We start from the raw sequence: 24,561 nt of genomic DNA, 5'->3' as shown, positions 1-24,561 counted from the left end.
CACTAGGAATGGTAAAAAGAATGTATCGAAAACTTACCATCATTGCTTGCCATCCACACTCTTTCTTCTTTCCTACCCAAGTAAAGGTTGATACTCGAAGCTTCCTCAATTAATCTGCTAACTTTTACCAACCCCAAGCCGTCAATACCTCTTCGAAATCCAAAGTCACAAGCCTATTCACCGACTACATCTTTTCGGAAGGATGCGATTGGGAATCCCTTTTTTAAAGATAAATACAATTGATTGTTGCACCATATATCTTCCCAAAATCTTACTTTGTTCCCTTGACCTACTATGAATTTGATTCTCGACTTGAGCAAATATATGATCTTCATGATACCTTTCCACATCCCATAACCATGAGCATGTCTAACTGGTTCACTCTCCTACCCCGTTCGTCTTACTCCGTAGTTTCCTTGTATGACTTTTCTCCACAAACTCATCTGATCTAAATTTCCATAACAACTTCCCCCTCAAAGCCATGTTCATATTCCCAAGTCTCCTAACCTCGAGGCCACCCTTTTTCTTATCTGAACAAACTTGTTTTAAATTTACTAGATGATGTTTTCTACCCCATCTCTGTCATGCCAAAGAAAATTACAGAACAACTTATCTAATAATAATTCCATACTGCGAGGCAATGAAAGTACAGAAAGAAAGTATATTGGAATGCTAGATAAGACATTTTTAATCAAAGTCAACTTACCCTTCTTGGAAAGGTAATTTGCTTTGCGAGCTGTCTTTCAATCTTTCTATTATCAGGTCCCAAATCACCACTCTCCTATAGGGAGCCCCCAGTGGAATCCCCGAGTAGGAGGAAGGCAAGCTACCCACTTGCCATCTTGTGTAAATAGAAAAACAAAAACACTGATCGCCAAAAAAATTCTTAATTTGATCGTAAAAAGATTGTTTATTTTTCATCAGTTTATAATTTATTTGCAACTTGCACGTTGACTATTTTTCCTCAAACACTGACCGCAAAAAGATTCTTAATCTGGATAGATACATGGTGCGGTGAAAAGTTGTCGGGGGTAATTTAGGGTAAAAACAGGGTCATATAGACATAGATGAATGTTTTCAAACTGATCATATGCATCCCTTGAACCCAGCTTTCTATTATTCATGACTAATGAAAAATATCATAAAGAACCTAATCTTCAACCTACTAGAGTATGGCCACGCTAATAAACATCTTATTTTGGATTAAGGGAGTTAAAAGATGAGGGGAAATTTTATATATATATATATATATATATATATTTTAAATTTTTTTATAACAAAGGGTATCCGGGCCAGCTTACGTGCACCAAACTAGTTCCTACGCCCCACACCCAGGCTTTGCCCATCACGTTTTAATCTACACACGTGCAACAGTTCGTGGCCACCAAGGTTTTTTATGGGTAGTGGGATTCAAACTTGAGACCAAAGAAGGAGCAGACTCCTTGACCCCAAGTCGGTACCATTCAGCCACCCTTTTTTTAATTCATATCTTAAAATTCTTAGAATTTTATCCTTTATAATCCTGTGTATTAGATTATGTTTGTGAATTCCACATGTTTTTATGGTAAAAACAGTTTGGTACATAAAAATAGGAACAATGGTGCTTCCCCATGTTTTCAAACTGGTAATGTTATAGGCATCCCTTAAGCCCACCCTTCTAATTATTCATTACTAAAGAAAAATATCATAAGTACTCTAATTTTCTATTATTCATGACTGCTTTGTTTTTCTTCCAAACTCAAGTTCTTCAACGTCCTAAGTAAATTATCTTTTTTATCTATTCAACCTCATCTTCAATCTATCATTTTTAACCTTAGCTTAATCTTTTATATTTGTACACCAAATTCCATTGTTACCTAGATATTCTCGTCTTCTTAAAAATAAAACTTGGAATTTCTTACCAAAATTAATCATCTTCAAACTCTTTGTATTTAATCAATTGTTTTCAATGTAACCTTTTATTTTGAAAATCTTGATATTGTCTTTTAAGAATCAATCGCGAACATGTGTCTTTATCTCAATAATGTGCAAGAAATTTTTTCCCACCAAACATTCAAAGGTTTAAGTAGTTAAAATCTTAAGGTTTAAGATGTGCGTAAAACTTTTAGTTTGAGGTGACAGATTTTGGGAAGAAAAATCTAAAGTTGAAGATGAGGGTATATATGGTATGAGTTGTGTTGAAGTAACATTAAAATGTACATTGTGGAGGATATTTTTGAGGTGGATGTGTGTCAAAACCATAGATGTTTTTCATCGAGATCGCATTATCTTTATACTATTTAATCACGATCACGAGGGCACCTAACCTAACACCTATGTTTGAACTTTGAACTATGAATCATGCTACTATAAACTTTAGAGATCTCCCAAGAATCTAACAGTCAGGATTTTACACATCTAGGGTGACTGATTGATATTGTCCCGCCACAACTCAATACATACAACCTAAGTTACAATCCAAGCAGTTAACGCCCAAACTATCTCCTTTTAAAAATTTCATTAGATTATTACTTACGTGGCATGGATTAAGGTGTGGGTGGAGGACTTCAAGTCTCCACCCTCGGTGCATTCGATCTGAACTCATATTTCCTTATTCAATTCTCCTCGTGGTACATTCATCGCTGTTAAGGAAAAAAAAAATACTCTCACAGGTTCTAAGTATTCTTATCAAGTGACTTAAATATTGAAAATGATGGTAAAAGTGTATTTAACAATAATAGATTATGTAGTTTCCAAGGTTGAATCATGTGACCGGTCAACGGGTGTCAACCATAATTTGTTCGGATTCAACAATTATTTGGCCGGTAAACTTGAAAAAAAGAAAAAGAAAATTGGAATTTTCTTTCAGGAAAGATGAGGAGCAATAAAAAAAATAAAATAAGGATCGCGTGTCCCTTTCTTATTTAAAACACAATTATGTCCCTTTCCCAATTAAAACACATTCGGACTCCTAAACAAGTCATGCAGGCAGACCCATAGATAACAGTCCTAGCTATAGGAAGGGCTGGCAATGGGTCGAGTATGAGTTGGATGAAGTTATTTTCATATCTTTCACAATTTCTTTGATCATGCTCCCTTTAAATGGTATCGGATTAACTTGGTAAAGGTAAAACCATCATACTTGATGTTTTTCACTTGATTTGAAATGTTGAGTCGCACTTTGTTGGATGTTCATTTTAAAAGATGTTGATTTTGCGTTTCCATTAATTCTAGATCCGTATTTCTGGTCTAGAGATCATCCTCACAAAAAATCAGCCCATTCCGAACATTTTTGCACATATAAGATAAAATATGTTGTAGCTTTATTAGTAGTTTTATGTATCTAATATGTGTAATGCATATGGTTGTAATAAAGGATAATCACCCATGAAAGTAATTTCATATTTTATGTGAAAAAAACTCATAATTGCCATTTTTTATGTTTTATGTCTTATAAAATGTGTAGAGTTCAACATTTGCTTTCTTCTTTAGTTCATGTAATGTAGAGTTATCGCCACATGAAACCAATTTATTTCGAATATGTCTTCAGAGACTCCCATGTAAAAGAAATTATAAAGATTTGAAAATTTTTTACTCATACCCACAAGGCACACATACCTTTTTTCTTATTAATTATAGGTATCTGAAATTTTTTCACTAAGAAATCACGCCTACCCTAGTTTTTTAACTTGTAAAATATTTAAAATTCTAGGAAAACCCTATCTGAAAGAAGTAGATCTAAAATTTGGTACTCAAAGAAATCCAAATTAAAAAAATTCCTTCTTTTTCACCTTATAACTACATAATAGGAAAGTTCTAATAGACACTATCACATGAAAATAATATCATTTGTTTTATAGGAGTTAAAGAGAGAAAAATCTTACATTGGATAGAAATATTCATCATTTATTTTGATTTCAGATGATTCTACCTCAAACCAAGTTTTTGGTGAAGAAAAATGCTTTGACTCACTCTCATAGGGAAGAAGTGGAAAAGACAAACTACAAACCCTAAAAATTACATTCTCATGCCATTTTGACCAAAATAACTATAATTTTGAAAATAACCTTAAAATTTGTTGAGTAGAATATCAACAAAATTTGGATCTCACAAATCCTTCATCTTTACTAGTAAAGTTAATATGTTAGGGTCATTGGTTAAAAATCAATAAATTACAATCCCTTGTTCATATAATCATGTCGATTAGTTTTCAAAATTACAAAAATATTCTTTTCTACTATGTAATATTAAAATCTCCTTTAATTAATATTTTAAATTACAAATAAACCCCTCTAATAAATGTGAGTTTGCAAATGCTACCTAACTATAAGTTAAAATATTTATGGTGGTCACATACCTCCACTTGTAGCTCAACCCTTCTTTGTAACATATAGGTTAAGTACATAAATAATATTTGTTGAAATTTCTGTAGGGTCTTGGCATCTCATGTGTATATGTAGTTTTGCACCTGACCTTACAATCCATCTAACACTTAACAACATGTGTCTTCATCTCAATAATGTGACAAGAATGATACCAATCATTCCATCATTTTTTACTCATTCAAAAATTATATCGTGCTCTTGAGCTTCGAAGATTTAATAGCTAAATTCTTAAGGCTCAAGATGCTAGTAAAAATTTTAGTTCGTGGTGACAGGTTTTGAGAAGAAAAACCTAAAGTTGAAGATGCCTATAAATATGGTATTTAATCACGAATAGGAGGGTACCTAACTGACACTTTAGAAATCTCCCACAAATCTTGGAATCGGGATCTTAGCCACTGAGGGGTGAATGATTGATGTTGTCCTCCCACACCTCTAACACATACCATATAAGTCACAGTACAAGGAATAAATGCCTAAATATTTTCTTTTAAAAAATTTCATCAGATTATGACTTGCGAGGCATGTGTTGAGGTGTAGGTGGGGGACTTCAATTCTCCACCCTCGGCGCATACGATCTGAAGTCTGAACTCATATTTCCCTATTCAATTCTCCTCGTGCTGCATTCATGTCTAGAGAAAAAAAAAACACTCTAGCGTGTTCTTCACGTGTCATTATGCAATTTGTTTCTTTCTCGCATTATTATTTTCAACGTCATGTTTCTTATCAAGTCACTTAAATAATGAAAATCATAGTAAAGTCGTATGTGTGGTACACAGGTGTCAATCATACCCCCCCCCCCCCCCGCCCCGCCCAAAAAAAAAATGGAAAACATTTATGCGAAGTAGTATGAGCAATAAAAAATTTTAAAATAAAATCAAGATCCAAAGTTGGAACGGTGTCCAGTTCCGATTATTTAAAACACAAGTTTGCCTCATTTCCATTTAAAATACATTGGACTCCTAAATAAGTCATGCACGCAGACACATGTATTTTAAATGCAAAAAATATATGCTCCACATAGATAGTAGTCCTAATTATATTTAGGGCTAACCACTACGTCATATTGCTGTTTTCGCGACGTCGTAATTGCGCTAAAAACGACTGCTTAAGACTGTCGTTAATTGCGACAGTTTTAATCTGTCGTTTAACCGTCGTTTTTACGGAAGAAGTAAAAGTTGGGGTGCCAATAGCCATTCTAAAAGAGAGAGAAAAACGACTCTCTCTCTCTCTCTGCGGTCTCTCGTTCACTCTCTCTCTCTCTCTCTCTCGTCCTCGACTCTCTGTCTCTCGTCCTCGGTCGCTCTCTCGTTCTCTCACACTCTATATGTATCTGTCTCTCGCACGCACTCTCTCTCCACAGCATTCCAGATCTAGGGTTTGTGGATCCTTGTCCTTTCGTTCGAATCCTTGTTGGAAATCTAGCTCTGAAGATCCCCATAGCTTCGAAACCTCCTCGATCTGGCGTTCACCCTTTAAGTTCTCCATGTTTTTGCAAGATCAAACTCAAGAACTTTCCTCATCAAACGGTTACAATCCCTCTGATTCATCCGGAGACTCAGATCCTTGATGGTGAAGTTCAAACCCTATCTGCAAGTTTCCAATTAAGCAAAATCGATTTGATGGCGGATTCTGATTCCTCTACATCTCCTCCAATCATCGCTCCTCTCACATCGGTAAGCTTATCCTCTGAAAACCCTAATTTTCTGCAATCTCTTTGTTCTGAATTTGATTATCCCTCTCTCTCTATCTATCTATACATTTATCTCAGTTGAGATCTATCTAGGTTTCGAGTTCCAGCTGAGTCGAGCTTTTCATCTAAGGATCCGATCTGTCTCTTTAGTTAATCTATTTCTCATGTTTGCAGAAGAAGGAGAATGTGACGCCAATTGGTTCGAAGATCGCATATGCTTGTAGCGAAATCGATCTTTGGCTGGCGTAGAAGAAATTCTAAAAGAATCTCAGGTATTCAGTTTATGAACGTCTCTCTGTTTGTGGTTTTTCTTGTCCTTTGTGAAATCTATCTCATGGAAGTTTATTTTGTTAGTAACTCTTGTAGTTGCACATTTTTGTATCAAGTCTGTTCAATATGAATAAGGTCAGGTTTCCTCATCAGACAAGATAGGGTGATAACGTACTAATATGGGCAATGACATACCTCTGTTGTGTTCTATTTGATTTATGTGACATGTTGCTCTAAGTACCCATTTGCAAGAGATATAGAGTAGGTTTTGAATGTTATCTCTGTATAAATATCATAGCCAATAATTCTTGTACAAATTAGAGCTGATTTGTTCAAAGAATTAGAGTTCTGTTCTTTTGGGATTTCATATTAAGATGAGAGCAAGTATATTATATGCCGCATTTTGTTTCCTTTTGTTTGTGCTAGAATTGTCATATCAACATCCTAACGTACTCTATTTTTCTCTAATAATGCATGCTTATACCTATTAAAAAATAAATAAACAATGAGGGCCCTTTCTATTTACAATTGCTGTAATTTTGGTTCCCCAAAACTTGTGAATTTGGCCTCCATTTTATGTTTGCATTGGTTATGAATGAATTAGCTGCTTATTCAAGTAGGAAGTGCCTTGGTTAGTTATTTGTAGGAAAAGTAGTGTATGTTGATGGAAGTATGAAAGTAGATGTGGGTGAACGCAAAGTAAAACTATGAAGGGATACATGGGAATCCAATGGTATTTCTATATGTTTTTCCAAGATAATGTAGGGCAGCACTAAGGAGTTGGATAGACGCAGCTTTTCAGCTTTGGTGAGTTTTTGTTTGAGTCATGGGTGACTTTGTAAACTTGTAAACTGTGCAACTTTTTCTTAAATTTTCATGCTCCGTTATTTGTATTGAACAATTTCTCAAGTTTTGCAGTTGATGTTGCTTTGTTGGGCTTGCATTTCATATATTAGTCTAAACTAGCATGTTTCTTTGTGCTTCAGTGAATTAAGGAACTCAAATGGTCCATTGCCAACTTCAAAGATCCGCCTTAATATGCAAAGTGTGATGCAAAATAATGCTGCTCTTTTCCGTACTCAGGAGACATTAGAAGAAGGTAACCAATAATAATATCATCTCCCAATTGATTTGTTCACATTTGTTGGTGATGCCACTATTCATAAATCATTGATCTTCAATGGACCTGATTTTTTACATAATTTGGGCAGGAATTCTTACATGATAGAAGCTATGGAACTGGGAAACCTTTTTATAAATGCATGTATTACCATGCATTTTGCAAAGGCTTGGAAGGAGAGCAGAGGAGCACAGGCCCGTGAAGGTTTTACTATTTGTTCCAGTTCGCTGCAAATCTTTCATTTACTTGACCGCTAATTATTTTATTTATTTGTTCCATATTATAACATTATGTGTTTCTTTTTCTTCTTTTTCCCTATTTGATTAGTAGATTTAGGTTTGGAAATTTTATTATTGATATTCTATATGAATGGGACACCATACTTGATCCTGATTCTCTATAAGTTTCCATGGCAACAAATGTTAATGCCTTTTTTGTTAGAAACAACTGTAATTTCAGCTATTATTTTTTTGCTTTCTGTTTTCAATTTTACACTTTTTGTTGATTTCTTCCATTTCTAGCTCTTTTGAAAAATATATTGTTACAGTCAAAGATAAATATTTCTTTGAGCTCTAAATGTCTTGGAACTCTTTTTTATTATATAAGCTTTGATGTTTGATGTGTGGCACTCAATTGTTGATGCCTTGTTCTGTTAGAAAATTACTAAAAACTTTGTTCTTATCTTCTAGTTCAGAATGGACATGTTGGATTTATGTTGACTTGTTACGATGCCGAGCTTAGCTATGATAGCCGCATGGACACTTTTCATGCAAGGTATCACGCTATATAGCTTTCTTCAAACTTGAGTCCCAACAACTTCAAGTGACCAATGTTGTTCTGCTTTAACATGAGTTACAAATTTGGCACTGTGTGGAGAACAAACCCATGTGTGTACTATTGATGTGGGTGGGGCATATTAGGCCCAATCCATTTACAACTCAATAAATTTTCATTTAAAGACCAAATGCTTCATATCTTAAGTTCTATACATGTCTAGCTGTGCACACCATGAACAGCTGTGTTATAATGGGATGGTCTCTCTATTTTTTCAAAAATTACCAAAAATTAATTAAGTCACTGGACAGTCCAGTCGAGTTGCATATCTATTATCTTCCTTAAATCAATTTCACATACCCAAATGTTTTTAGAATCTCCTTCCTTTCCTGCATCACGTTGGACATTTCAACCATATATGGGCTAGTTCATACAGTTTAGAGGACCATCACACACCAAAAATAAAAAAAATTCAACCTATTCTGATAGTCCCAATCTAATGAAAATTGTCTTGAATTTGGATTCGCCAAACTGTCCAATTAGACCATGTTTCATATGGTTAGTATTTTGTGATGTTAAGTGGACTGATTTTTGATAGAGATGATCGTCGTATCATGACAAACTATAAGGTTGAATCATCAAACATTATGTCCTTCAAGACCCACAAGTGGGCATACAAACAGAGAGAGAGAGAGAGAGAGAGAGAGAGAGTGGGAGGTTGAAGTATGCTCTTAATTTACTTGATGCAGATTATGTCACCCGGTTGGTACATACGGAACTTTGAAGATAATGCAGCTCGTATGATCCATTTGTAAGTTCTTTCAAGCCTTAGATATATTAATTACAAAGCTTTTTTATTTATTTATTTTGTTTGATACATTTTCTGTATACTATGTTAGGCGCTTCTTTAAATGATGATAGAAGTTAACTATGTTGATCAGAGATGAGAACAAATTATAATGTACCCCTAACTATTACAAATAGAAACTTAAACACAGAGACACTAACAATGTTCTAAAATGAATACATACCAAAGGAATCTGACACAAACTGGAAAAACTAACACTGTGGGTATGTTTATGGTAGAAGATAAGAAGGTTATGGTACACACCATAACAAAAAAAAAAAGAAAGTGTATATACTCCAGCCAACTTGGAGTCTGTAGAGAGCTCCAGCCTGGACAGGAATGATGAGCTATATACTCCTATCAACAGCTTATATCTTCAACTAATATCCTTATATACTCCTATCAACAGCTTGATGAGCAATAAAGAAAGTGTCATATCCTTCAACCACATCTCACGGATCTTGTTCCCCCTTAAGCCTACACCCCGACTTATCCTTCTCCTCATCAAGCTCTCCTATATAAACTCAAGAGGATTCACTCATCTTCTCGACAATTGAAGTCTAGCAGAATTGAAAAATAAAAAGAATGGCTTCTTGGGTTCGCACAATCACATCTCCATTCAAAAAAGCTTGCACTTTCTTCAACCCCAACAATCAAAGAGATAAGAAGACACAACAAGGTATATTTTGTTATATATGCTATGTTAGCCATATTGGATCTTGATGTAAATTAACTCTTATATATTGTGGTTGGTTCTTATTATAGGGAATGACAATCGTGTTATGGATTTGCATGGGAAGTAATGGCTTGTGCTTATGAGGATGTTCAGGTGATGTGGTCGATACTCGACAAGTCCAAGCCTACACTCTGCAATAACAGTTCTTGAGTATGTCCATGCCCATTTCATAAGGGCATATATGAGTTATATACACTATAAATGCATAAGTGTGCATCAAATTGTAGATATGGTATGTGGGGTGATCTTGTTATAATAGAGACAAGATGGGAAATTAAAAAAAAAAACAAAAAAAACAAAAAAAAAAAAAAAGGGGGAGAAAAATCAGAGAAGAGAAATGGCAAAAAAAAAAAAAAAGGGATGCCTTCTGATTTGATGGTGATGCTATTGATCTTTGATGTAATATAGGGAATCCCCATGGTTAATGAGGATCATGGTGAGATTTAATGAAAAAAAATTAGATTGTTGGCATGGTTGTACTTGTTTTTTTTTATTCATGGTTTCTGTTTCATCAACACATTTTCTATTTCTTTGTTATTATGATAATAGCTAATAAGAGGACTGGTAATATATGTTGCATAGGAAAACAAGGCTGTAAATTAATAGGTATTCGAAATCTATGCCATGGAAGGTAGCCTGAACATTGTTTGCAATTTATCTTATTTTTCCTAGCTAGGAAATAAGAGGACTGGTAATACAAATGGAGGTATATCTTATTTTGCAATTTATCCTTAGAGAAACCCTTTCCTTACTAAGATAGTGAGGTAAAAGGTCCTACAAAGCCTCAACCCCCCCCCCCCCCCCCCCCCCCCCATCAAGTTGGGAGAACTTTCAACTTAAAATCACATTTAAGTTAATCTAGAATGTGGTTTCTAGCTAATCTGCCTATCTTCAACAGGTTATATCAACCAATTTATTCACTAGTATAGGAGGAACCTTACTTTTCTTTCAACTTATATCTTCCTTATAACAGATGAAGATCATTTTTTCAAACAGGACTCCACTGGTATCATTTCTCTATGAGAGGGGATGGCGTCAAAATTTTATATGGGGTGGATTTCCTGGACCCGAGAAAGAGGTAATCTGATGTTCTATTAAATCTACAATATATGATTTGTTATTTAATTATTTTTTTTGAGAAATTTTAAGTGCTTATTCATCACCCTTGCTGCTTATTGATGAAATCATGATGGTTTCTATCGTATTTTTAATATGTCAATGGTTATTCCTGCTCACCCATGTGACTTATGCTTCCACATATTTCACAAGTTGTTCATCTAGTTAACAATCTAATAATTTGGTTACAGTTTGATGAATGTGAAAGTAAATGGTCGGTTGTAGAGGAAGGTAAATTTTACCAACTTATTAGAAGTCGGCCTTATTTTGTTAGGTACTTCTACTATTGTTCGAATTTATAAAGTAAAACCATTTCCTAGAAGCAGTAATCCCAGAATGTAATGTTCATTGAACACTCAGAAAAAAATGAGAGATATTACAATAATTGTAGTCACTATGATAAGCTGAAATTATGTAATAGTGATTTACCTGTGCATATGAGATTAAACTGGGGTTGAATTTATTCATGTCTTAACAGGACCATGAGTTTATTTACTTATCTATCTAGGATAATGAACCTCTTTTGGTGCATGGTAACGACCATGGCTTTAGTCTCAATATTTAAGATGATACTGCTTGTTCCTTGTAAACAATCTAAACTCAGTTTAAAGATGAAATCTTGTCCCCAAAAACAGCAAAGTTATTATGTAATTCCTACTTAAACCTAGAATTACCAATTATCATGTGGGCTTTCCAATGGTTGTATATTTCCAATAATGCATCCTTGGGAGATGTTACATGTAGTATGTGTGCTTTCATGTAGGAAAAGTGTAAAATATGTGTAGACGTCAAAACAACAAAAATCTTTAATTGTTATCTTATATGCATTGCAAAAGCCCAAAATTTTAACAGTACGGATTTTTCATAAGTGATTCTTATCTTGCTTAGTTTACTAATAAATTATTCTTCCTGATATTATTTTATTTTTAATTTAATTCGCAATCTAGTAATAAGAATAGTAGTAGAACTGACAGAAAAGACCTCGTGTGGAAGCATGCTTACCTAAAAGAAATAAAAAACACAAATGGTTTCACATGCATATTCTATGAGAAGACTTCTAAGGGTGGGATATTTCGACACAAACATCTTAGTCATCTTCATTGAAATGTATGTTTGTGTGTAAAATTTATCAAAGGTTAAGAATGAGAACATTGCTTGATGGTGTTATCAAGCAGGCATCTCATTTAATATTGCTTTTTTGGGTAGCTTTAATATTGCTTTTTTGATTCTATGTATCTATTTTTCTGGACAAGTCTTATTTGAACAGAGACTGATTCAATGTAATAAAGAGCTTGAACTGATTGATGCAGGCAATAGAAGTTGTCGATTTGGACCAGCAGACTAAAATGGTTGCAGAGCTTGATGGCGATGTAATGCGTTGTGTATGTGACCAGAACGGGAACCATGTCATCCAGAAGTGTATTGAATGCGTGCCTGAAGATGCAATCCAGTTTATGATTTCATCCTTCTACGACCAAGTAGTGACATCTGTGGGAATTAAAGTCTTGTTTTTTCCTGCCCAAGACATCACCTCGAGAGAATTTTTTAAAAGCACTATTTTCACTAAAGCCATCTACCATTGGCACTTCATAGAGTTATAGTTCAAATGAGATAGTCGCTGCAGCTATGGTTGCTGCTCATGTTTCCGAACTATTTGGACGATCGAATGGCAATGATATTCCTCGATGACGCCGCCAAGGTTGGATTGTACCATTCCGATCTAAGATTGTTTTCGTGACCCATCAGGTAATAGCCCTTGCCATTATTAGCATCAATTCATTGCTCTATGTTCTTATTAGTATCATAATCGCGTAACGTAAAAGTTTTACGACAATTTAGAGAGAGTATCTAATGTGAAAGAAACAATCAGTCAGTCTTCGACAACCCCTTCGATCTACTTTGCTAAGTTTTATCCGTGATCTAAAATATTGCTTCCACATTTTTTGTCAAATCCCATCCGTATGGGCATATCTCTTTTTTTTCTTCAAAAGTTTAGATATCGGTTTGTAACCGATGTCCAAAGTCTCAGACTTAGGACATCAGTCTTATATACATCGGATTTCAATCGATGTCTAATGTATATTTTTTTTGGTAGTGCTTTCAGCTTTGGAACGGTTTTAAGCCGTTCCAAAGCCGTCGTTTTTTTCGACGGTCTTTTTAACGGACTAAAGCCGTCGTTTTTTTCGACGGTCTTTTAACGGTCCAAAGCCGTCGTTTTTTCCGACTTTCTTCAGCAGTCGCTTTTTATTCGCGACTCCTTTTAAAACGACTACGCAAACGACTGTAAGGGCAGTCGTTTTTGTCAAAAACGACTGTTCAAGACAGTCGTTTATCCCGCAATATGACGTAGTGAACAATGGGTCAGGTGTGGGTTGGATGAAGTTATTTCTGTATCCTTATCCAATTCTATAGTCGATTATCCATATCCGATTTTTTATCCATTTATGCTAAGAATATCTATATCCGTATCCGACTTGTACTCAAATTTCAAGCAGATATCAAAGTTGGATATATAAATCTCATTGTGAAGATGATGAAAAAAAAAAAACCTTAATTTCATGTTATACATATATTTTATTGTTAATCTATCCTATTAAACTTGAATAAACGGATATTCAAGTTAGATAGGTTATCAATCCTTATCCAACCTTAAAAATATTCGGATAAAATTAATTGCAGATAAATTTACTCGAATTCTTAATTAGACAAAAAATTTGTGCCCATATTCAAAAAACTTGGGTAGGAAGAGTCAGGTAAGCGGATATTATCTAACCCATTGCCAACCTTAGCTGTAGGAGTGGGGCACAATTGTGGATGGCGACTCTTAAAAAATTTGAGGAAGGGTTGATTTAAGTCACCATTTTTTCAAAATATAAATTTGGGATAATCAAGGGATAAAGGTTTGCCATTTCTTTTAAAAAATCAACTATTTTTCAATGAATTGTTGATTAACTTTTGATAGCTAATTAATCATTGAATTTCTCACAACATTCAGATATTTGTTAAAATTAGATGTGTTCTATGACTATGGTGCAACCTAGCTTCGTTGAAAAAATGTATGGGTGATAAAATCATATATACATATTGTAGAGGCATTTTTTATGATTACCTCAAGATCTGCAAATACATTGTGGATAGACATTCGATTCCTTGGAGCTCCCCATTCTACTTGTTCCATAGAGTCTTCGATGCCAAAGTTAGACCTTAGAATAAGAATATAGAGAGTTTAGGAGTAAGAGTCTAATACCTCTCATATGGTTGTCCTTTTATAAAGAATATATGATAGAATCCTCATTTAGATGTTTCTTATTTCATCATCTCCTCCTTTATCAACTTTCTTACATTAAAAGTTTACCTTTTTTGAATCATTTCTTATTTGGTAACCTTTTAACAACGAAATCTTTTCACCTGACTTTATGCCTTATGGTACCTGACCTAAGAAGTTGGCTCCACCTCAGCCTTATGCCTTATACCTGACCTATGAGCTTGGCTACCCGACTTTATGCCTTATGACATCCAATCTATGAGCTTGGCTCCACCCCCTAACCTATACCTTAGGGTACTTGACCTATGTGTTTGGCTCAACCCAATCTTATCACTACAAAATTTTAGGTTTTTAGTGGGGGTCAAAAACCGTCGCAAATACCAAAAAACCGCCGCTATTATTAATAGTGATGGCCACGTGTAACGCCACTATAGGTGGCGTCGCTAAAAACCATATTAATCCCTATAGTGACGGTCAAAAACCGCCGCTAATTATTGTATTACCGTCGCTATAGGTGTAATGAAGCCTATACCGACGGTTAAAAACCGCCGCCAATTAATTGTATTACCGTCGCTATAGACGTACCAATACAATTTGAACACCTATTCTAGTGGCAATGACCATCACTAATAAGATTTTTTTAATTTTTAATTTCTTTTATTTTTAAATTATTTGTAATTAAATACCTATTAATTAAACACAATTACTTAACAATCTTTAAATACAATGCACTTATAATCAACCAGAACTAATTAACTTTAGAAATTCTCATAAATTACAAAGGAGTACATAGTAAGTAACTTTTGATACATCTCAAGTCTCAACCAAACAAAGCAACCACCTCATTACAACAACTCTATAAAAATAAAAAACCCTCTCCTCTTTATAGACTCTTAGATAACAACATCAATTTTAACTTACAATATAAAACCTAGTAAACGCATAAAAGAAAATGTGAATAAGAACACAAGTTCTTTTATCAGGACCTTCAAATGGTTCCCAGGTGTCGTTTAAATCGTCGTGCTTTAAATTCCTGTCATCACATTTTCAAACTATCAGCTTCCAAACATTTATCTATATATTATGAGGATACATATAGTTCATTTAAGTAGATTTGAAATTTCTTTTTCTTTTTTCTTGTATGGTAATTATAACAACCAAGTTCGGATTCGACAGTTATGCAATGGAGTTCAGTTCAGTTTAATTTGGACAAATCAAGAAAAAAAATTCCCAAAAATTTTGGGGATTATACAAAGCCTCATAAGATCTTTGGCACATGTTCCAACTTGTGCCAAAGATCATGGAAAATCTAGCCCACAACATGTAATAACATATGCATTGCACTTAGATTCATTTGTGAACTATTTCACATTATTTTGTGAGTCGACAGATACTCACACTATTTGTAATTGAGGGGAACTGAACAGGTGATGTGGTACTTCTCCTCGAAGTTGAGTGTCTTCCATGGCCCTGCATGACAAGATTTGTAACTTCAGGAAAACAGATTGAAACCTTCTTTTTTGTAAGAGATCTTGTGAGATGTAGAGGGAGAGAGATACAATGTGGTCAAGGACTCTAAGGTTGAAAACAATGGTGGAACACCTGATGTATCAAAACTATTATTGCTCATGTCCCTGCAAGGCACAAATAATGTTCAGTTGGTGATGAAGAGCAATCTGCTCTTATACTCGGGCTTTAAATCTGGAACTATGCGTATTCGTATAAGACATGTGTCACCGTCCTGGGTCTTTCAGATTTGACCTTCCACACATTCCTACATATAATCGAGTTATTGGACTGATTAAAACATAGTTATCAATCAGCCAATGCACACTTAACCTTACTATATGCGAATGGGAGTTTACCAAAGAGAATTCTTCTTTTGGTCTTGTAGAAAAAAAATTCTTTCATATATGATGCAAAGGGAACCCCAATAGATCAAGCCCATATGATTATTTATTTATGAATAATAAAAAATTATAATGAAAAATCTCTAGCTCATTTACTACTATTAAGCCCACCCAAACACCAGAACATCCCAAATCCAAGCCATTTAGCCTAATTCTGACCAACTAGTAAAACTACAATCCTCTTTACATTGGACCAATTGAGTCTAACACATTTTAAGCACATTTATAAAAAAAGTCCGTGGACTATTGAAGCCCAAAATATTCGAATGAGACCAATAGTTAAGCTCACAATAGGTTCTATATTGGCCCTTCGTAGTAACAAAGTTCGGATTTGGTAATTGTTGGGTGGGGCTCCAATTTGGTAAATTTAGATAACTTCATAAAGATTTCATAAAAAATCATTAAAATCTTGGAAAATATAAAAAACAATGTTTTTGGATTTCTCACCAAAATCCATATTGTCCAACCTTCTAAAAACCCATATCTTGTTATTGAGATAGTAATGTTGAAGAAAATAAAACAGTTTAGGTTAATTGGTAAAACTTTTACCATATTTTGCGATAAATCGACACGTCGTTCATTAATTTATCAATTCTCCCTACTAGTCCCATATTCGGGGAATTTTACAAATTGTTTTGAAAAAATTGATGAATTTTGTGATTACTACCCCTATGTTTTAAGATTCATGACATGCCCCTTGACATCGATCTTCTCTCATATATCAACAAAAAATGTCCTAATTTGTTTTTTTAAATTCTTTCTAAAATAAGAAATCTTCAATCTCCTAAACGATGGTGGTGATGAAGATGGCAGAAACAATAATGCCGATGATGTGATGGTGGAGGTGATGTTGATGATCACAATAACCCTCATCAACATCACAGAGGTTGAAAATTATTTATTTTGGAGAAAAAAGCAATGGATTTTAAGTTATTTTTGCTATTTTCTCAATAATCTCTAAGAGAATACCAAGTCAAGGGCTTGTCACCAATTTTCAAACATAAAGGTATCTCAAATAATCAGGCGAATGGCAACTGTTTTTTATAGGGGCGAGCCATGATTTTCTTGTAGGGGGGCAAATTATAGTTGATGGTTGAAGAGCCGATGAGTGATTTTGAGGAGAAAATTGAAGGGTTTCTTTTATTAGAGGTTGAAGAAAAAAGTCATTTGGACATTTCTCATTAGTCAATGAGAGAAGACCTATGTCAAGGAGTAGTGTCATCCATTTAATACTTTTTATAAGGACCTCAAATATTGACCAAAATACCTACATGCCTATATGACCTCGGTCTTTTTTAATAGTTAGTGAAAAATGGCCTCAATATCTTGGCCTTCAACTTAAAATAATAATTATTATTATAAAAAACCTTTGATTTATGTTCCCAAAGCCCAATTCATCTTCAACATCTTGGGTAGAATTTTCTATCCTAGTTTTGAATCATAGAACTAATATACTTCAACTTTCAAACCTAAAGAGCAATATAGGATTTTTGGGGTATTGTTAACTTGTGCCTTAAGGGCACACGTTAAAGGGTAATAAATACACATTGGGAATAAGATATATAAAAAATTTAGGATATTTTCAATACAAAATTCAATTTCACTTAACTATATTTATTACACTTTAACGTGTGCCCTTAGCGTACATGTTAACAAAACCAGGAGTTTTGAAAAAGAAGAGATATTTTGAAAGAAAATTTTAGGATTTTTGACAAAGGTATTAAGTTTTAACCTTCGAATCTAAAGAATATTCTAGGATTTTTTAAATAGAAGAAGAGAGTTTTTGAAAGTAAATTTTAGGATTTTCTACAAAAGGACTAAGGCAAAATTTAAAATGATCGATTAAAATTTGTTTAAATAGATTAATATTTAATTTTCTATTAAAGTTTGAGAGTTTGAAGATGATTGATATTAGGACAAAAATGAAGAAATTTTAGTTAGAGATTGAAAATGAGGGTCATCTTAATTATTCACCCAAATGTGGAGGGGTGTCCAAATAAACAAAATTATTTGGGAGAGGGTGAGAGGCATGTCATCAGTTTGAAACAACAATAAATGGGTTTATTCAAAATTATACATGGATAATGGTAGGGATTTGAATGGAAATTAATATCCAAATCAAAGATATCTACCAATGATGATGACAGATGAAGAGTTGCGACGTCCAAAAATCCAAAACAACAATAAAATGGCACAAATTTCCAATCAAACCAATATTTGTTAAAGTGATGCTTGTATGTGACTAGCTAGCTTAGTAAGATCTTAGTAAAGGTCGTTGGGTTCACATTGTGTCGTGTCGACAAAATAAACCCACATTCCTCTAGACTTCAAAGTGTAGATTGGATGTAAAATAAAAAAGAAGATTCAACATAATATTTTTTTTTTTACTTGGTACCAAACTTCAAAAATGGATGTCATCGAACTCTCTAATTTAAAATTAAAATTCAACAGTGAAAAAAAAATCTTTTACTATAATTTCTCAAAATTTTTCACTCTACAAACGTGTGACATATGGTCATATTTTCCGATACCCCCTCGTATGGATGGACAGTGAGGAAACGTCCATTAGTAAGAAAATGTTTTTTTAATTTTTTGGGTTCATTTTAAATTTTACTTCCAAACATCAGTCAAATCTTCATGGACTCCTCATGCATCATTACATATGTCTCCGTTAATAGATAATGATCACTTACACCATCAAGCAAGTTTGAAAAACTTACTTTCTTATTCACCAAAATAACAAGAAATGTGCTTGGTATAAAAATGACAAAACGAAAAGAAAACATAAAACATAAAACAGGTGGTTTCATAGTTTCTTCATGAGGAGATTCACTACATGTTCTGCTTCAAAGCAGGGGAATGTTGATGTTTAAGAGAAAGTGAGAAAGAGAACTTGGACACAATAAGAGATATAAGAACCTTTAATTCTGCCAAAGTAAAGTATTGTCCTAGACAAGTGCGTGGCCCGACACCAAATAGCATGTACGCGTATGGAAATTTGCGAGTACCAAAAATTCCATTAGCGAACCTCTCTGGTTTAAACTCAAGTGCATCGGGTCCCCATATTTCAGGGTCTGTGTGCACTCTTAGCACAGGAATCCATAGATTTATCCCTTGTAGATCACAAATATCCCCGAACTTCATATCCTTTAAGGCCTCCCTCCACATGATCGACACGGGTGGGTAAAGGCCCAACATCTCATTAATCACCATTGTCATCTGCCAAGGAAATATTGGTTGTTGAAATTTTTCGAATTCAATTAACATAAATTTACAAGTGTTATGACATATATACGTCTTTAATTCATGTTCATCTCATTTCGTTGCGTCTTTCTTATATTTTTATTTCTTTTATGATTTGAACCAAGGTATCATTTTCACAATTAGACACAATTAAATTTTGTACTAATGGTGTGCTATTTAAATGTTTAAATCACATATATATGTACCATTTTCTTCCCACGAATTGTATTGGCGTCTGGCACAATTTTGCCATTCAGGATGTGAAGCTAATAGCATTAAGATCCATGCGGCGGAGACAGCAGTAGTCTCGTACCCAGCTTGGTAGATGTTCTTGCAGTTGTCGACAATGAATTGGTCAGTATCTATCTCTAAGTCATCAATGTTAGCACCTTCGAATATTATTTGTAGTAGATCCTTCTTAAATGTTGTTTCTTTACGCTCCTTCACGATATTTAAGATCAACGAGCGAACTTCTTTCTCCAACCTCCAATTATTGCTTAATTGGACGGTCCAACTCAGTATTAACGCAGTGTCCATTGCAGGCAGTCCATTTTCCTTCTCAGTAATGGGTGGTAGATATACTATAGTTTAAGAGTTAGGCTAGCATGACTAAGTCAATGGTTCTATGTTGATTAACGTGTTGGATTTCATCTTTTATACAATTAAAAAAAAAAAAAATGGCTTAATCTAAGGTTTGAAAAAGGACCTCACCAAACTTCCAAGTTTAAAATTACAACCCAAAAATGTAAATTTATATTCTTTAAAAAAAATTTAAAATTTTATTATCTACATCCGTGTGACATCGATCATGTTTTTGACTGGTCATGAAACTTTCTGTACTTAAGAAGGATTTTATGTCATTTTTTAACAGTCTATGAAAAAAGACCAAAGTCAAGGGGACATGTTACAAATTTGAGAACATAAAGAATATCACAAAATTTTATTTAAACGTGACATTATAAGAGAAGGGTTCCTTCCAAATTTTGAAGTGGATGGCAACTTCAAAGTTTCTCTCTCAGAAGAGGGAGGGTAAACCATTAATCAATCAATAGGTCCAAAAATAATTGCCATGAGTAAAGAATAAGTTGTGGAACTTGGTAATTTTATTGAGTCGTGATAATCTAACTCCCCCATGTGGCATACTCAAAATACTCTACTAACGTGGCATGTGTTAGAGCCATAATTTTATATCTTGGGATACACATGCACATCTCCATAAACATGGGCAATTGTGTATCTCAAAGGGAAAAGATCCATAGTTCTGCTAGCACATGCCACATCAGGGGAGTATTTTGAGTATGCCACATGGGAGAGTCAAAAAATCATTGCTCGATTTTATTTGGATGCTATTTGCATGTGCGTAGCCTAAATGATAGGGTTGCAACTCGGGCAGGGTGAGAATCAACCCACGCCTAACCCAAACTTGACAAATACTAACCTACACTCTTGCCAAACCCGACCTTGGGCATGAAATACTTAACCCGAACCCTACCTAAGCCGGGTTGTTTGGGTTAGTACATTCCTCATTAATACTAGGGAATTTAGTATTGGTAAGAGTTTATATAAAGATAAGTGGTATGTAAAAAAAAACTTAAAATTTACAATTATTTTTCCTAAAAATGTGTTTCAAAAATTTGTATACATAAAATTATAAGCAAATTTAGAAAGAAGAAAAATAATAAGATTAACTAAAATAATTATTTTTATTAATAATCACAATTTTCAAAAATAGAAAAACATTTAAAGTTGTAATATAATCATTGTACAATAATATAAAATCACACTCAAAACAAAGTATTAATAACAAAGATTGATTATTTATCTAATGAAAATAATCACATATTAATTTTGATGTATAGATAAATAAAAGCATACATATTGTAACATGAATTATGAGTGTGAAAGAACTCAAGATAAGAAATATTTTTAAATTATAATCATATTAAGTTTGGGTTCGAACAAATCGGGTTGGCCGATACCTATGCATGCATCCAATTCAATTTGCATTAGGCATTTTTTTTTTTTGTGCTCGAATCCGAGGCCAAATCCAAGCTAACTATACCCAAACATGACCTAAGGTCGGGTTCAACCCAACAGGTTTGGGTTTTGCTCTCCCAAATTACAGTCCTACCATGGGAGATGGTTTTGCCCTTGCCGCTCTAGAATGTATAAAGGAGTCGACTATGACATATTCTAAATCAACACCTAAATAGAAACCTCCATTGAGAAAGCAAGGACGGATGTCCAAATGCTTTTTTCTTTGGAAGAATCTCACATTTAATTGACTTGCCTTGTTCTGGTATGGTCCGCCTAAAATGCCTTCAAAAAACTTTTCTCATACCAAAAATATACTCAAATGCTTTCCGCTAAGATGTTTTAGAGAGATTCTATTGCCACACCAACTTTTGTTGATGTCACCCTAATTCATCTGTAATGGGTGAATCTCTATTTCGTGCATTGAATATGATGAAATTCTTAGTTCGGTACATTGTTCGTTTTAATTCCCAATACATGCATTTGTAATGTTTATAACCTAGAAAATCATGAATTTGTCTTTTTTAATATCTATAAATTCATAAATATACCAACGAATTCACGAATTCATTGATTATAAAAGTGACGAATTCACTAGAAATGCATGTTTTGATAATTAAAACGAACAGTGTACCAAAATCGGAATTTGGACATAAGTTGCACAAGTTTTGGGGAAAATCCCTACGTAATTGTAAACAATCAACGAATTAGCACACATCTTGGGGTGGCAATAGAAACTCCCATTATTTAACTCTTGGAGTTGGGGTTATATAACAATCAATACCGATAGCATCTGACGAGACATAGCACACCAACTTTATAAATAAGCTAATGATTTTCTGACTCGGTTTTTTTTTTCATTCGGTCTGTACTCGACTGATGTGGCAAGGGCACTGAACCATAGATCTTTGACTAATGATAAATTGACATGGTAAAACATACATGACTGATGTGGCAATGGCACATAACCATTGATAAAATATCTATGATTCTATGTCCTTGCCATATTAGCCACGTACAAATCACGTATGTTTTACAACGTGGATTTATCATGGTTCTGTGAAGGGAGCATTGAGTGGGGAATCAGAAATCATTTTCATTAATTGATTATCATTTATATTAAAGATATATAAGATTAAGGACATAGTAACCACATTCAGATTTAGAAACTATTCGGTGGAGTGAGGGTTTAGTTTAGTTCCGTTAATTAGTGAAAGTTTTGTTAAAAAAAAAGAGGGTTGATATTCTAGTTAGAAAGTCCTCACTCTATCAATACTCGGCTGATGTGGTGTGGTCATGAAATCATAAATCTATTTCCTCGAGATGCACAACTGTACATTTTCTACTTAAAATATCATTATTCAAAAAAGGAAAAAAAAAAATTGAAAACTTTACCGATTATATAAAAGATGTTTTTGGGGTTTCTTCCCAAAATCCATCTTCAATTTTGTTCTTGAGATTTGAATGCTAGGCCTCATAAATTCATAAAATAGCCTAATAAATCATTATTAAAAAGTAATAATGAAGATGTAGTATGGTCCCTGACCCTTTCACCTAGAAACAAAAATTTCAGTGTGTCCTCTCTTTGGGTTATTCTACTTCTTCTCCTTTAAGTTTTTCTTCTCTTTCTTTACCAATAGATTAAATCAATTTAGACAAATCCATCCCCTTTAGTTTTTCTTTTTTTCCTTTTTTCATTTGGTTCTAATACAAAATTATACATATAATGACACACACACATACACACATATACACACACACACAATGAATAGGAAAATTTTGATTATGACCCTTAGCGTATATATATACACAATGAGTAGGAAAATTTTGATTATGACCCTTAGTAGGCTTAAAGACCTTTATTTTTTTTTTTACTGGGCCTAGTTATCGGGCCAGTTAGCAGGCAGACCCCCAACCAGAAAAAAGACGGTTCTTACATTCTTTCATATACATGCCCACAGGCATCCTTACATATGATGGTCTTGAGATTACCAGGGGTAGTAAGGTAACTAGCTAAAAAGTCCGTAGTTTGATTTGTCTCTCTAAAGCAGAAGGAGAAGTCAATCTTGTGGAACAATAAAACTTTAGCTTTGATGATTTTGACCAGCTTCTCTTCTTTTCAAGGGGTCTTGTTTAATCCATTTATGCAGTCGACCATGCAATTGCATACTTTAAATGAATAACAATGATGAGGTCATCTTGCCAGGCTAAGCCCATCAATTTGACATTAATAAGGCACGGCCTACTATTGAGAATCACCATAGCAACCTAATTCCCAGTATATCTGTTATTTAAGACATATGTTCGCGAGAATTTAGACTATTGTGTGATTCTTTATATGAGATACAGAGTCTTACTCGGAACATTTAGGGGCATTTTAGGAAAAAATTCCTTTTCTAGATTCATATATGTTGGTGACACCCAATCTCATTTATCAATTTCTTTTTAAATAAATTTCTCCTTTTTCTTGGAACCTCAATAATTATCTCACTCTTGGACAAAAACTTTCAATAAATTAAAAAGATATTATCTTTAAAGTAGCTCATGCTTGGAGCACGAAGCATCACACAAATTCTCTACTCTCTACCACACGTGGATGGTTGAGGGGTTTGGAAAACATTTTATATATCCTATGATTTTAAACTCCTTACATGATCAAAAGACCTATTATATTCTTTGATCAATAATGAAAAATGATCTAATACAATTCTATGAACCTTAAAAATAAAATTTTAAAAAAATTAATTTTTATTTTAAATTTAAAAGTTTGGTGGAAGTTTGATAGTCTTCTATTTTCTAAACTTTGGATCAAATCCAAAAAAAAATTAATTTTCTTTTTTTTCTTTTTCTTTTGAATATGATTTTTTTTCATGAAATCTAGAGGATTGTGATGTTGTATTGACAATGTGATAATCCATTTAAATAAAATCACCCTTAGTACAACTTAAAATCTTAATAAGTTAGTAAGGAAAGTATTAGTGATTCACATATAATTTTGTTCTCATAATTTAAGATTCTTTTTAAAGATACTTAAAAAATAAATTGATTAATCTAAAATTATAACTCTTATTAATAAGACTAAACTATTTGGTCAAAGGAGCTACTTCAGTTGATGGGACAAGGAGTTGATGCTTTCGCTTTGTTCCTACAAGATCCAACAACAAATCGGATCGGTTAGTGAAGCGCAAACTA

The 24,561-nt window shown here is 33.8% G+C and overlaps 1 long non-coding RNA gene and 1 pseudogene across 3 annotated transcripts; one reads left to right on the top strand and one right to left on the bottom strand.

The window, feature by feature from the left end:
• Positions 1-5,421: 5,421 nt before the first annotated feature.
• Positions 5,422-10,432, top strand: LOC147399438 (uncharacterized). 3 transcript variants are annotated; one of them, XR_015179064.1, is made up of 8 exons: positions 5,422-6,037; positions 6,229-6,326; positions 7,311-7,423; positions 7,536-7,648; positions 8,139-8,218; positions 8,968-9,029; positions 9,475-9,744; positions 9,831-10,432. It is a non-coding gene; the product is annotated as an uncharacterized LOC147399438 (long non-coding RNA). The 3 variants fall into 3 exon arrangements; XR_015179065.1 differs by having other exon boundaries at positions 9,305-9,744; XR_015179066.1 differs by lacking the exons at positions 5,422-6,037; positions 6,229-6,326 and adding an exon at positions 6,334-7,131.
• Positions 10,433-18,924: 8,492 nt separating this feature from the next.
• On the bottom strand, positions 18,925-19,305 carry LOC147399437 (cytochrome P450 714A2 pseudogene; annotated as a pseudogene).
• Between the last annotated feature and the right edge of the window lie 5,256 nt (positions 19,306-24,561).

This window comes from Akebia trifoliata, chromosome 6, assembly GCF_017979445.1.
Source record: "Akebia trifoliata isolate Shusen 1 chromosome 6, ASM1797944v1, whole genome shotgun sequence".
NCBI classification, from domain to species: Eukaryota; Viridiplantae; Streptophyta; class Magnoliopsida; order Ranunculales; family Lardizabalaceae; genus Akebia; species Akebia trifoliata.
Note: the sequence above shows the minus strand (reverse complement) of the source record. Positions and strands in the feature narration are given on the sequence as shown.